A 13,742-nucleotide genomic window follows, 5' to 3' on the forward strand; every position below is an offset into this window, starting at 1 on the left:
TGATTCAAATGGACCTAATGTGTCTATTGAATATTTTACCCTAACACATAAGGCACCTTCTTCTCAGCACCTCATGGAACTTTTCTCCAAGATTGGCCATATAATTGGTCAGAAAGCAAACCTCATCAGATACAGGAAGATTGAAATAACCTCATGCATCTTATCAGATCACCATGGATTAAAGCTGGACTTCAACAATAACAGAAACAACATAAAGCTCACATATTCGTGGAAACCTCCCTTTTAGCCCACGACCTATGAGAGGTAGTGGAAAAGAAAGAATTTGGAGGAAGTGGACTTGTTTAGAAATGGTTCTTTGGAGCTACTCCCATCTCTGTTGTCTGGAAATCAGTAGTTTAGTTCACAGGTCAGCAGCACAGCTTGATCCACTTGTAAACAAGTCACAGATATAATAGCAATCCAATTCGGTAGTTTTGGGATAGCAAACACGAATCAATAATGGTAGCACTAACTAACAGAAACAGCCAGGCCTCAGCCTTAGCACAAGTCAGCAGGAGGGACCAGCAGGAATGGCAGAAGTTTGCCTCTCAGCAAACCACAGATCTGCAAAGACATAAGACCAACAAGCATTCCATAGCTAGGTCTATAAGCAAAACTTGTTCAGCCTCCATCACTGTCCATCCCGCCCTTTTATACTCCTTCTAAACATCATGTGTCCTCCATGCATCTTGCCTCATCAAGAGTCTGCCTTAGCTGACATCACTCTGCCCATCAGCCCAAGTCCACAGAAGTAGCAAGAAACTGCACCATACCACCAGAAGTTTTTGATTGTTCCTCTCTATGGAGTCCCAACAAATGGAGCTCAACTACTCAGTGGAAGGTGGACCAATATATGGCTGTCGTTAGCAAAGAATCCTTGATCATGTATCCTTTCATGTTCCTGCTTTAGCAGAAAATCATTTTTTCCTGTACTTGCTTTGGGGAAACATTCCTTCACAAGTCTATCTTTCACCTATTACAAGTCATATCCTTTCACTTGTGTCCACTTCAGGAAAACACTCCTTCATATGTTTGCTACAAGAAAACACCATCGAACAGAACACAACTGACTTTCCACAGAACACTTAAGTTTCTACCTCCAGGGCACTTTGAAAACATTGCTAAGAGGAACGTATAGCACTAAGTGCCCTCATAAAGAAACTGGAGACTTCTAAAACTAGCAAAAGTACATCTGATAACTCTAGACAAAAAAGAAAGAAAACACACCTAAGAGGAGTACACAGCAGGAAATAATCAGTCTCAGGGCTGAAATAAATCAATTAAAAACAGAGAACAATATAATGAATCAACAAAGCTAAGAGCTGGTTCTTTGGAAAAAATCAACAAGATAGACAAACCCTTAGCCAAACTATCAGACAGTACCCAAATTAACAAAATCACAAATGAAAAGGGAGACATAACAACAGACTGAGGAAAATTAAGAATCATACTTTATAAGCTTATACTCCACAAAATTGGAATAAATAAAATGGATGGTTTTCTAGACAGATACCAATCACCAAAGATCCCATAAACTATCTGAATAGTCCTATAATCCCTATGGAAGTAGAAGCAGTCATTAAAAGTCAACCAACCAAATAAATCTCTATGCCAAATGGTTTTAGTGCAGAATTCTGCCAGACTTTTGAATAAGAGCTGAGGCTAATACTCCACAAACTTTTTCACAAAATAGAAGGAATACTGTAAAACTCATTCTATAATGCCACAATTACCTTGCTACCTAAAACACAAAAAGACTCAGCAAAGAGAATTTCAGGCCAATTTCCCTTATGAACATTGATGCAGAAGTACTCAATAAAATCCAAGAAGACACCATCCACCATGATCACATAGGTTTCATTACAGGGATGCAGGGATTATTCAATAAACAAAACTCCATCAGTATATATACAAACTGAGAAAAACCACATGACCACATGCCAAAAATGTGTTTGACAATCTCCAAAATTCCTTCATAATAAAAGTTTTGGAGAGATTAAGGATAAAGGGGACATACTGCAAGGCAGTTTATAGTAAGTCAATAGCCAACATCAAACTAAATGGAGAGAAACACAACATAATTCCACTAAAATAAGGAAGAAGACAAAGCTGTGCACTTTCTCCATATCTACTCAATAGCATAATTGAAATGGTAGCTGGAGCAAGAAGATACTGAAAGAGATCAAGGGAATGCAAACTGGAAAGGAAGAATTCAAAGTCTTGTTCTTTGGAAAATGTATTATAGTACAGACCTTGAAAGGATAATATCATATGGAAAAGCAAAAACCCAAACTTACTAAAATAATCCTGTACAAGAAAAGAACATTCAAAGGTATCACCATCACTGATTTCAAGCTATGCTACAGAGCTACTGTAATAAAAACTTCATAGCATTGATATAGAAACAGACAGATCAATCAATGGAATCAAACAGAAGACTCTGAGATGAATGCACACACCTAAGGGCACTTGATTTCTGACAAAATGGAAAAAGAGAAAACATCATCAACAAACTGTATCATCCATCTAACTGGATGTCTGCATATAGAAGAATACAAATAGATGCATATCTATCACCCTGCCCCAAACTTAAGTCCAAATGGATCAAAAACCTCAACATAAAAAGGATAGACACAACCTGATAGAAGAGGAATTGGAAAGTAACCTTGAAGCATTGATACAGGAGACAACTTCCTCAACAGAACCCCAAAACTCAGGCACTAACATTAGCAATTACTAAATTGGACATTCTTGAAACTGAACAGCTATGTAAGGCAAAATACTATCAACAGAACAAAAAGGCAGCCTTTGGAATGGAAAAAGTCCTTTACCATCCCTATATCCAACAGAGGACTAACATCCAAAATATATAAAGAACTCAAGAAATTAGACACCAACAAGCCAGATAACCCAATGAAAGTTGGATACAGATCTAAACAGGGAATTCTTTTTTATTAGACATATTCTTTACTTACATTTCAAATGATTTCCCCTTTCCTTGATCCCCCTCTCCCCGAAAGTCCCATAAGCCCTCTTCCCTCCCCCTGTTCCCCAATTAACCCCTTCCAGCTTCCCTGCCCTGGTATTCCCCTACACTACTGCAATGAGACTTTCCAGGACCAGGTGCCTCTCCTTCCTTCTTCTTGTGCATCATTTGACATGTGAATTGTTTCTTGGGTATTCCTAGCCTCTGGGCTAATATCTGCTTATCAGTGAGTGCATACCATGTATGTTCTTTTGTGATTGGGTGACCCAGGATAATATTTTCCAGTTCCACCCACTTGCCTAAGAATTTCATGAATTCATTGTTTTTAATAGCTGAGTACTATTCCATAGTGTAAATATACCACATTTTCTGTATCCATTCCTCCATTGAGGGACATCTGGGTTCTTTCCAGTTTCTGGCTATTATAAATATGGCTGCTATGAACATAGAGGAGCATGTGTCCTTATTACATGCTGGGGAATCCTTTGGGTATATGCCCAGGAGTGGTATAACAGGATCCTCCAGTAGTATCATGCCCAGTTTTCTGAGGAGCCACCAGACAGATTTCCAGAGTGGTTGTACCAGCTTGCAATCCCACCAGCAGTGGAGGAGTGTTCAGGAATTCTTGATGTGAGAATCTCAAATGGCTGAGAAACACTAATAAGCCATTAGCCATCAGGGAAATGCAAGTCAGGATTCTGTCTTCCACCAATCAAAATGACTAGAATCAATAACACAAGTGACAGCTCATGCATGAAAAGATGTGGAGCAAGAGGACCCTAGAAAATCTCTTAATAATAGGGGTATGGTGCTGAAACTGTCCATCTTCTGTAATCAGGCAAGGCTACCATCAGTGGTACTAGGACATCAACACAACCACAAAACCTTCAACCAACAGTTTGTCATGCCTGTGCTGGGGTAATAGAGGCACCAAACTTTTAGGAGTGGCCAACCAATGATTGATCCAATTTGTAGCCCAAGTCAAGAGAGGAAGTCCACACTTGACATTGTGTGGATTCCCAGGATCCAGAGGCTACTCAGCCCAGAGACCCAAGGTAAAACCAAATATGACTGGAAAGTTTCAATGAAATGATTCCTAATGATACTCTGCCTAGCCCAGTTGTTATCAAAGAGGTATCATTCAGCAACTGAGATGACTGGATGCAAAGACCTACAGCCAAACACTAAGTGAAACCAGCAGAAACCTGAAGAGGATTGGGAGGAAGGATTCTGGGAGCCAAAAGGGTAGAGGATACCGTGAGAGCACAACCCACAGAATCAATTAACCAGGGCTAATAGGTGATTACAGAGACAGAAGTGACAATCATGGACCCTGCATAGCTCGGAGCTAGTTACTCTGCGTATGTGTTATGGTTGCTTGTGGATGGCTATTCACACTGTGTGGATGACCAGGAACTAGAGGTTAGTCATCTGAGAGACCCATGATAAACCTAATATGACTGCAATTCTTGTATGCTCTTATAAGACCCACCCCCAACAGAAGGACTAGGGGGGTAACTCTGACTCTACTGCCTTTGCTTGGGATTCTTTTTCTCTTACTTTTCCTTTTGCTTTGCCCAGGCTTGATGTGATTGTGAATAGTTTTATTGCAAATTGTTACGCCATTGTTCAATTGATATCCCTGTTAGGTCTGCTCTGTTGTTGTTGTTGAATGGAAATGGAAGAGGAGTGGATCTATGAGAGTGGGGAAAGTAGAGGGTTAACTGGAAGAATTGGTGGTAAGGGAACCAGTAGTCCATATGTAATGAATATAAAGAATAAACAATAAAGAAAAAGAAAAAGAGAAAAATGAAAGGACATGATTCCTCCTGAGAATGGTGGAGGAGATAAAAGAGAGAACATATCCAGAAGCAAGGACCTCTGGGAGTGTCCAGATCAGCATTCATGACCATGAACTGGGCCATGTAAAGAGAGGTAGGACAGGCAATGGAAGAGTCATATCAAGACGACAGGAGATGAAAAGGGCCAAGTAACCAAAAAGGCTGGCTTATGTCTGGAAGGTCATCTGAGAGTATAACCCAGATCTTGCACTAGAGGAGTTTAGAGTAGATGGTGGGGTATGTCAGCCATACCATTTAACAGGTAGGGACTGGGGGATGCTGGAAGAATCTGGTGACCAGGTCCACTTTGATATGTTGAATAGCCACTTCAATTAACCCTTTAGCCAGGGTTTGAGACTGACACAAAGCACTAAATATACAGAACACAAACCACACCTGTGATCCTTGAAGACAGGCCCATCAGCAAAGTAGCTGTTTTCTCAGCAGAAAAGTAAATGCTGTGATGCAATTCAAGTTCTGAAAGACACCTGCTGACCTTTCTTGTTGTTGCAAGAAATCCTGACATGATGCACTCTCAGGGTTGATTGGGGAACAGGGGGAAGGAAGAGGGCTTAGGGGACTTTCAGGGAGGGGGGATCCACAGAAGGGGAAATCATTTGAATGTAAATAAAGGATATATCGATTAAAAAAAAGAAAAACAATATGATTTTGAAATGGGCAAAGGACATAAACAGATGCATATCAAAAAGACATAGAAATGGCTAGGTAGAAAAGTTCATTCTTGTTTTCAGGATATTAAAAGCACAAACTGTCATCTCAAGCAAGCTGAACATTTCTCTGAGGGACCAAGATGTAAGCAATAAATCCTGGAAATTATTCAACTTAAAAAAAAATCTTGCATGCTGAAAATTCTTGACCACCAACAAAGCTCTACAGAAGATAGCGGAAGAGTCAACAGCTATGCCATGCTTCAAGTTTGAAGATTTGAGATTGAAATTACCTTCACCATGATAATCAATATGCATTTGAGGACCTTGAATATCTGGAGTGCTGGGATTACTAGTGTGCAACACCATGCCTTTGCTCACACGGTAATTGAGTAGGATTTGAGTCTTTATGTGTGCTAGGCAAATCCTCTACCAACTAGGTGAGAATGAGAACATCTTACAGAACATGGCCTCATACCACCGGCTCACAGGCCTTTGTTTTGTGTGCTGTGAAATACTTCAAAGGAGATCAAGGAGATCAAGGGCAAGGAATGGAACTCAGCAATATAGTGCTTGCCTATCACGTGAAAATGCCTGCAAGTCAACCTTTTCATTAGCCTGGAGGGGAAGAAGGAAATTAGAACTAGAACTGTACTGGTTAGCCATAGACCGGGCTCTGAACAGTCATCCCATAGCTGCTATGATGCCTGATGCATAGTGTCTGTCCCACCTAATTCACTATCTGTGCCCACCCCTTGAGCAGACTGTTCCCAACCTCGCCTCAGTTCCCTCTGACCACCAGAAAGGACCCACGGACACAAGGACCTTGAGAGGCCTTTCTAGAATTTGGTAAATAAGATTTGGCCCACCTCCTCAGATCTCTCAGGACCTCATCCTAAATGCTGAGTACCCACCAAAGTAGGGAAGCCAGAGTAGCATTGGAACGCCACAGTGGCCCAGTGATATCTGTAAAACAACATTCTACAGACAGAAGCGAGAAATGTCTCCTGGGAACATCTGTGGAACACCCTGTAAGTACAGAAGCTGAAAATCTCATTTGGCACTTTACTATACTTCTGAAACTCTCCTTCCTAGTGGCCAGAACTAAGAAATACTGAGCATATTAAGATGTAAAAGAATCCATCTTGTACCCCAAAAGTTCTCCAACACTTTGCTCCAATCGTTTATATAATTACATATACCTCCCAACCGGATATATTGTAGTATGGCTCCAGATGTGGTAGAAAAAGCATTTTTAGCAGGCTGTAGAATTTTCCAGGAACTCTTAAGTCACAGGTCCTTTCTTGTTTTTAGTCATCCTTGCAGGGCAGATGGATTTTAAACAATAGGCCTAGACTAAGGATATTTATATATGAAGAACCTTATACAATGACCTTACCATAAGAGTGGGTGTTGGGCAAGGTAGAAATAATTTACATTTGAGTTGATGCATAGCTCATAGCTACCTCCCCCATCCCAGAGACCAGGCTTTCTGTCTTTTGAGTTGTTAATTTGCAACTGAATTGGGTACCTCAAGGACATCTGCAGCAGCAGACAACTTAATCCTATACCGCCTTTAACTCTTGACCTTGATTGTTATGCAGACAGGCCGTCTCTACCCAGGCTCACCTGGATAGCAATGGAAGCTTGTGAGGAACTATTTTTGTTTTGCAGACCCCACCCAGGGGAGTCCTTGGGCAAAACAACATTTTTAACTTATCCAAGTGTGATTCAGGAGACAGTAGATACATTTTACTTCACCGGGCTGAGGCTAGGCACTACAGGGAGCTGATCGCATGGTGGGGGGGGGGGGGGGGAAGAACTACAGCAACCAGGGCATGGCACAGAGAACAATGCAACGGGCAGACTAGGCAGAAGTGCTGCCATCTTCGCCTAGAACAGCAGGCGCAGAAACCGTCCTTCCTCAGCTCCCGGGCTAGTGTGAGAGCGAGGCCATGATGAAAAAGCAGTTTAACAGCATGGGCCAATTGGCCAGCTGGACTATGGGTAAACACCCTGTACTGCCCAAGAAAACTGAAGCTTTAACAGATGAATGTGATGCTTAATTTGAGACGTTAACTGTCTGGACTAGGAAATACCCAGAAAAATACATTCAGATTCAAACTGCATTTATGGTTGTGTCTGTTGGTCACCTGCCAGACCTGTTTCCTCTACTGATATCCAGAATTCTCCCTCGGATTTAGTTCCCAGCTGAGACCCGTCCATGGCACTGGAACCTCACAGGAAGAGGACCACCTAAATTTGGGAATGCATGCCTGTCATAGACCAGAATGGATTTGGAAGTCTAAATATATCTGTGGAGGCAAAAGCTATTGAGGAAGAATATGTGAGAGTTTGGGGGGTACTCCCTGTTGGGGTTTTGTCTAAGCTCCACCCCACACCTACCTGGCAATAGCCAGGTATGCCCCGCCCCAGAGATCTGGCCCACTATAAGAGGAGCTACTTGCTCTTCCTCTCTCTCTTTGCTCTCCCACACTCTCTTACCTCTCTGCCCCTGGGCCTCTTCCCCCCTCCATGTGGTCATGGCCGGCCTCCACTCTACTCTCTCTATTCTCTCTATTCTCTCTCCCTCCCTCCCCCTCTCTCTCTCTACCTCTCTCTACCACTAACTCCTATCCCCTACTCTGAATAAACTCTATTCTATACCATGTCTGTGTGTGTGGTCCCTCAGGGGCAGAGGTGCCCAGGCAAGGGCCCGCCTGGACAACTTCCCCCACGCCACCTAGCCACACTCACCTAACCCCCTATACTCCCCGCTTTTACGCCCTTTCATCTTGGTGCTGAAAGTCCTTTCACTCCCTTTGTATCTGGAGGGTCTGGTTGGGTTTCTGACAGTCTGGGTGATGGAGGCTGTGTTAAAGGACATGTGATTACATTATAAACCCCAATATTGTGAACTAGTATGGCTCAGCTTTTGATTCTAGACCTTTCTGTTTACTGTAGACAAGTACTTGTGGTATGGCTCAACTCTAGCACATACCTTTAATCCAAGAGCCAAATAAAGTCAACCCTAGGTCAAGAGGCAGAGCAAGCAACCAAGCTGACAACTAGTGAACATAAGTGTCTTAGGGTTTTACTGTTGTGAGCAGACACCATGACCAAGGCAAGGCTTATAAAGGACAACGTTTAATTGGGGCTGGCTCACAGGTTCAAAGGTTCAATCCGTTATCACCAAGGCAGGAACATGGCAGCATCTAGGCAGGCATGGTGCAGGCTGAGCTGAGAGTTCTGTCTTCATCTGAAGGCTGCTAGTAGAAGACTGACTTCCAGGCAGGCAGCTAGGGTGAGGATATTAAGCCCACACCCACAGTGGCACATCTACTCCAACAGGGCCACATCTCCTAATAGTGACACGCCCTGGACCAAGCATATACAAACTATCACAATAAGTAAAGAGAAAGGAGGGTCTTTGAGCTGTAGGGCACTTAAGATAGCAGGGAGAAGGAGAAAGAGGTTTTCTTTTTCCTTCCAGGATGTTGGTGGGGTAGGAAGGTCTACCGGGTGCTTTCTCTGCCTTTCTGAGCTAACAGGCTTTCACCACAGCATCTGGCTCTTGAGTCTTCATTTGTTAAAATCAAATGCTTGGAATTTAGATTTAAAAAAAAACAAGGCTGCATGTATCTGGGGATTGACATTTGTTGAAAATTCTTCAGTAGGTCCCATTTTGAAGTTTTTCTTTTGGAGAGCTGTGTGGATTTAGGGACTATCACAGTGTTTTGTGAGATGGTATTTCATTGTGGCCCAGGTTACATTGAAACTCAGTTTTTAGCCAGGATAGCTTTGAACTCAAGTCAGTCCTACTGTCTCAGCCTCTGCCTCCTGAGTTCTGGAATGGCAGGTATCATGCTAGGCAAAATCCTTTGAACACTTTTACCTCCATAGTTAGGTGTGGTATTGCACCACTTTAATCCCAACATGAAGGAGTCAGAGGCAGGTGGGTCTCTGAGTTCAGGCTAGCCTGATTTACATAATGAGTTGCAGGACAGTTAGGGCTACATAGTGAGACCCTGCCTTTGATACAAAATTTTAACAACTATTTATCAGTGTGTGTGCTGTGATAACTTGTGTATGGAGTTCAGAGGACAACTTTCAAGAGTGGGTTCTTTACTTCTACTGTGTGAGTCCTATAATGTCACACTCAGCTCATCAGGCATGGCAGTGAGTGCTTCTGTGCACTGAGCAATCTTTACAGCCCTTATTGCTTTTTTTTTTTTTTGAGACAGAGTCTTGCTCTGTAGAGGATTGCCATGGAGTGAGATTCTCCTGAGTCAGATGTGTACCTCCTCGCCCTTTCTGTTGTAGAGAATTTATGATCTCCCTATGACCCTACCCCTCAGTGCTCAGACCTGAGGCACTGGCTCTTGGCTCATCTAGGGCACGTGAGTCCTCCTCTGCACCACTACAGACACTTCCCCCACTTTGGTGGAGTGTTTCCTACAAACTGTGCCCCATCTCTTCCTGTCACATCACTCTGACCTGGATGGACATAGTCCCCCATAGCAGCCACAGGCAAGTAGAGGCATTTTAATTTTCCTTTAATTAATTAATTGTTTATTTTTGAGACAGTGTTACCTGTACCCTAGGATGATCTCCCACTGCCTGTATAGCTGAGGATGATCTTGGCTTTGTTTTTGTGGGTTGTTTTGTTTTGTTTTGTTGTTGTTTTTTTTTTAATTTAAAGAAAAATATGTATTGAAGATCTGAAAAACAACTCCTACAAGACTGACTTTGCCATAAAACTGTAGCTACACAATGCATTGCATCTATCATGTTAAAACATGCATTAGACACAAATACAAAAACCATGAAAACAAGCCACAATTCTTTAACAATTGAGCAAAGATAAAATGCCTAAGGAACACCATGGATGACTTGCAAAGGATGGGCTCTTTAAGAACCATTTAAAACACACACACACACACACACAGAGAGAGAGAGAGAGAGATGGATGAGTGTTCAGTTATATACACCAAAGTGAACCTTTGGCACTGGAATCACAGCATTTTGTCATAGAGCATTAACACATATTATAAAAGTTCCTAGTGTCAAAAGAACAGAACCACCAACATTCAAAAGCAGCTTTGTCAACTTGGCAAACACTCTACAGCATGTCTCTCTGTTGTCCATCACGGATACAGTGGCAGAAACTTTGAAATGAAAATAAAGAAAAAAGGAGCAGTTACTCCTTTTATTTTCTCTGTTTAAAATCAAACAGAAAACAAACATCAACTCTGTTGTACACTAATGGTCTTCAAAGTACATCATTTGTACAAGAGAAGGGCTAAGAAGCAAACTGTTTACAGAGATCCAAGCACGAGTGAGAGAGAGGACACCCCTTACATGGCCTTCTGATGGTACTCAGAGCCACTTCATAATCTCTGGCCCTGAACAAAGTTGCAGAATTCTTTGCCAGGAACTTGAGGAAATCACGTAGATGGTTCAGTAATAAGGCAAGACTTTTCTCATCTAGAGGGGTATGGCCCAACATTGCTCTAATTCGCACAAATAATCTCAGTAATCATGGCTCTCCATACACCTGGGACATGGGTGCATCTGGGTGATCGGCAAGAATTTCAGCAACCTCTGCTCTCTCAAATTTGTAGAGTAGCTGAGTGCCCAACATACATTGAAGTGCTCCCTTATCCCTGCCACAACCTCATTAACAGCCTACTCATTATCTGTATTTCCTGGAGACTTCTTATAATTTGCATAATCCTCCAAAATGGAATCCACATTCTCCTTGGCAGGAAGATAAAAAAAGCTGCTTTTGTCTGGTGATCAGGTCCCAGTCATCCACAAGCCATGGTTTCAGCTCTTGTGGAATCTTCACTTTAACTTCAACTCTGTTCATGAATGTTTCTTCATCTTCAAAGGTAGGATCTACCCAGGCTCTCTTCTTCCTAGGAGGCTGAGGTGTCTCACTGGTACTGCCACCATCTCTGTTTCCAGGTGTTTTCTGCTTGTTCTTTTTTGTTTTCACTTCAACATTTTTCTGTTGCAGACCGGATGTCTTCTTCCCTGGAGCAGCCCCTCTCATCTTGCCCTCTGCATATTGTTCCTGATTGGCCTTTTGAAGTTCTCGCTGTTTCTGCAAATCGGTGTCCATGGGTTTGAGTACACTGCTTTCTGGTACCCATTCATCCCAATTTTTATTCCAACCACTGCAACGAATGAAGTACTTAACTTGTTTGTCCTTTACAGTGACCCTTACACACTTTGCTTCATAAAGAAGAGGCTCATGAAAGCACAGTAGTTCCTCAACCTCCTGGAATTTAGGCGTCTGGTCCTGCTTGGGTGCTATTTATAAGTGATTCACTGCCTCCTCCTTCTCCCACCAACCCTGACTATCTACCACCCCCTACTTTCTACCTCTGATCTTGGCGTTGTGATTCTCCACCTCCCACCTCACCAGTCCTGTACTAAGAGTTGTGAATCACTGTATTCAACTGAACGTTCCTTTCTTGGTGTGCCTGGGTATGGGGAACACCTCCCCAGTTCTCAGCTCTCTCCTCCTTCACAATGGACTGTCAGCTCTTTGCCACATTCTGATCACCCTGGCAGGTGGAAAAGAGGCACTGGGAACCATCTGGCCTGGGTAATTTCCATGCAAGTTCAAATAGATCTACCTAGGCCAGGTACCTCTGCACTCCTTGGTCTTACACACCTGGGCCACACAGATCTGCAGAGTGAGTGAGTGGAGACTTGTCTTCTCTCCTGTGTGTCTGGAAAGGGTATCCCTGGGGGAAGTCTACAGCGAAGCTGGGGGGTTGGGTGGGGTCTCAGCTTTCCTTCCTGTCCACACCCTCAATCACTTTACAAGCTTTAAAAAAAAGATAGGGTCTCACATGTAGCCTCAACCAGTCTGGAACTCAGAGGTCCACCTGTCTCCACCTCCTAAGGACTATTAACCTGAGAAATCTCGTTAGCCATTTAATTTTTTTATGTGTATGAGTGATCTGGGGTTTTGTTTTATGGAAACAAGGTATCAATATGCAGGCTAAGCTGACCTTGAACTCATATCTACATACACAGACACACAGACACAGACACACACACACGCACACACACATACACACACACATACACACACACACACACACACACACACACACACATATATATATGCCTCTGTCTCCCCAGTACTGGGATAAATGTGTGCACCACCACACCCAGCCTGCATGCCAGGCATTTGCCTTCATGTGTGAATATATATGCTTTCCTGGTGTTCTCAGGAGGCAGAAAAGGTAGTCAGAGGCTTTGAACTGAGGCTACAGGTGGTTTTGAGCTGCCAAGGGGATGCTGGGAACCGAATCTAGACCCTCCAAGGGAGCAGCAAGGGCTTCCACACTGCTGGATATACAGGACTCCTACAAAGATGGAGTGAAAGCAGGGGCACTCGGGTGGGGGACTAGGAAACTGCCACAGTCAACTCAGTGGATCTCAACTCTTTTATTTATTTTTATGGGGAGAGAGACAGGGCCTCATGTTCTCGGACGAACCTTATATTCACTATTTAGTTGAGGCTGGCTTTGAACTCCTAATCCTCTGCCTCCATTTCCTCAGTGCTGAGATGACAAGTTTTTGCCACCATATCTGACCATTTTAGTTTTTTAGACAGTGACTGACCAGGAGCTCCAAAACTTAAGGAACCCCCTGCCTCGGTCTCTAAAAATCTGGGAGCCCAAGTGTGTTCGATGCCACACTCAGCTCAGAACGAAATATCTCATTTGTCTTTCTTTTGTTGTGGTAGCAACTCTCACTCTGCCACCTAGGCTGTGTACACCACCATTTGAGACTTCTTGAGAACTCATTACCAGCAAAGTATGAGCTCCAGACCCGCTGTATTTACCAAGGCACCTGTTACCCATCCACCTCTCAAAACAACAGGTAGAGGCTGAGGGAGAGAATAACCCCTTCTGGAAGATGGGTGCAGGTAGGCCTGTGTGACTCTGAGGTGACCACTGACTGGAAACCTCAGCCACTTCTGAAATGCCAGGCTGTCTGGCCCCAGCATCTGCATAGGGGACTGTCTCCAAGGGAGTAAGGGCAGTTTATGCCTCTTCTTCCCTTTGTATTCTGTTCTGTTATTCTCCACCATACTCTTATCAAACAGTTTCTCATATTAGTCCTGGATCTAGGTTGATGGCCACCAAGCCCTAGCTCTTTTCCTGTGTCTCCCATCCTTAGCACCGGGGTTAAACCTGAGCACCTAGATTTTCATGTGGG

The 13,742-nt window shown here is 43.2% G+C and overlaps 1 pseudogene; it reads right to left on the reverse strand.

Moving 5' to 3' along the window:
* Positions 1–10,852: 10,852 nt before the first annotated feature.
* LOC127682626 (mortality factor 4-like protein 1) lies at positions 10,853–11,653 on the reverse strand (annotated as a pseudogene).
* Positions 11,654–13,742: the final 2,089 nt, after the last annotated feature.

The sequence above is a fragment of the Apodemus sylvaticus genome, chromosome 1 (assembly GCF_947179515.1).
Source record: "Apodemus sylvaticus chromosome 1, mApoSyl1.1, whole genome shotgun sequence".
NCBI lineage: Eukaryota > Metazoa > Chordata > Mammalia > Rodentia > Muridae > Apodemus > Apodemus sylvaticus.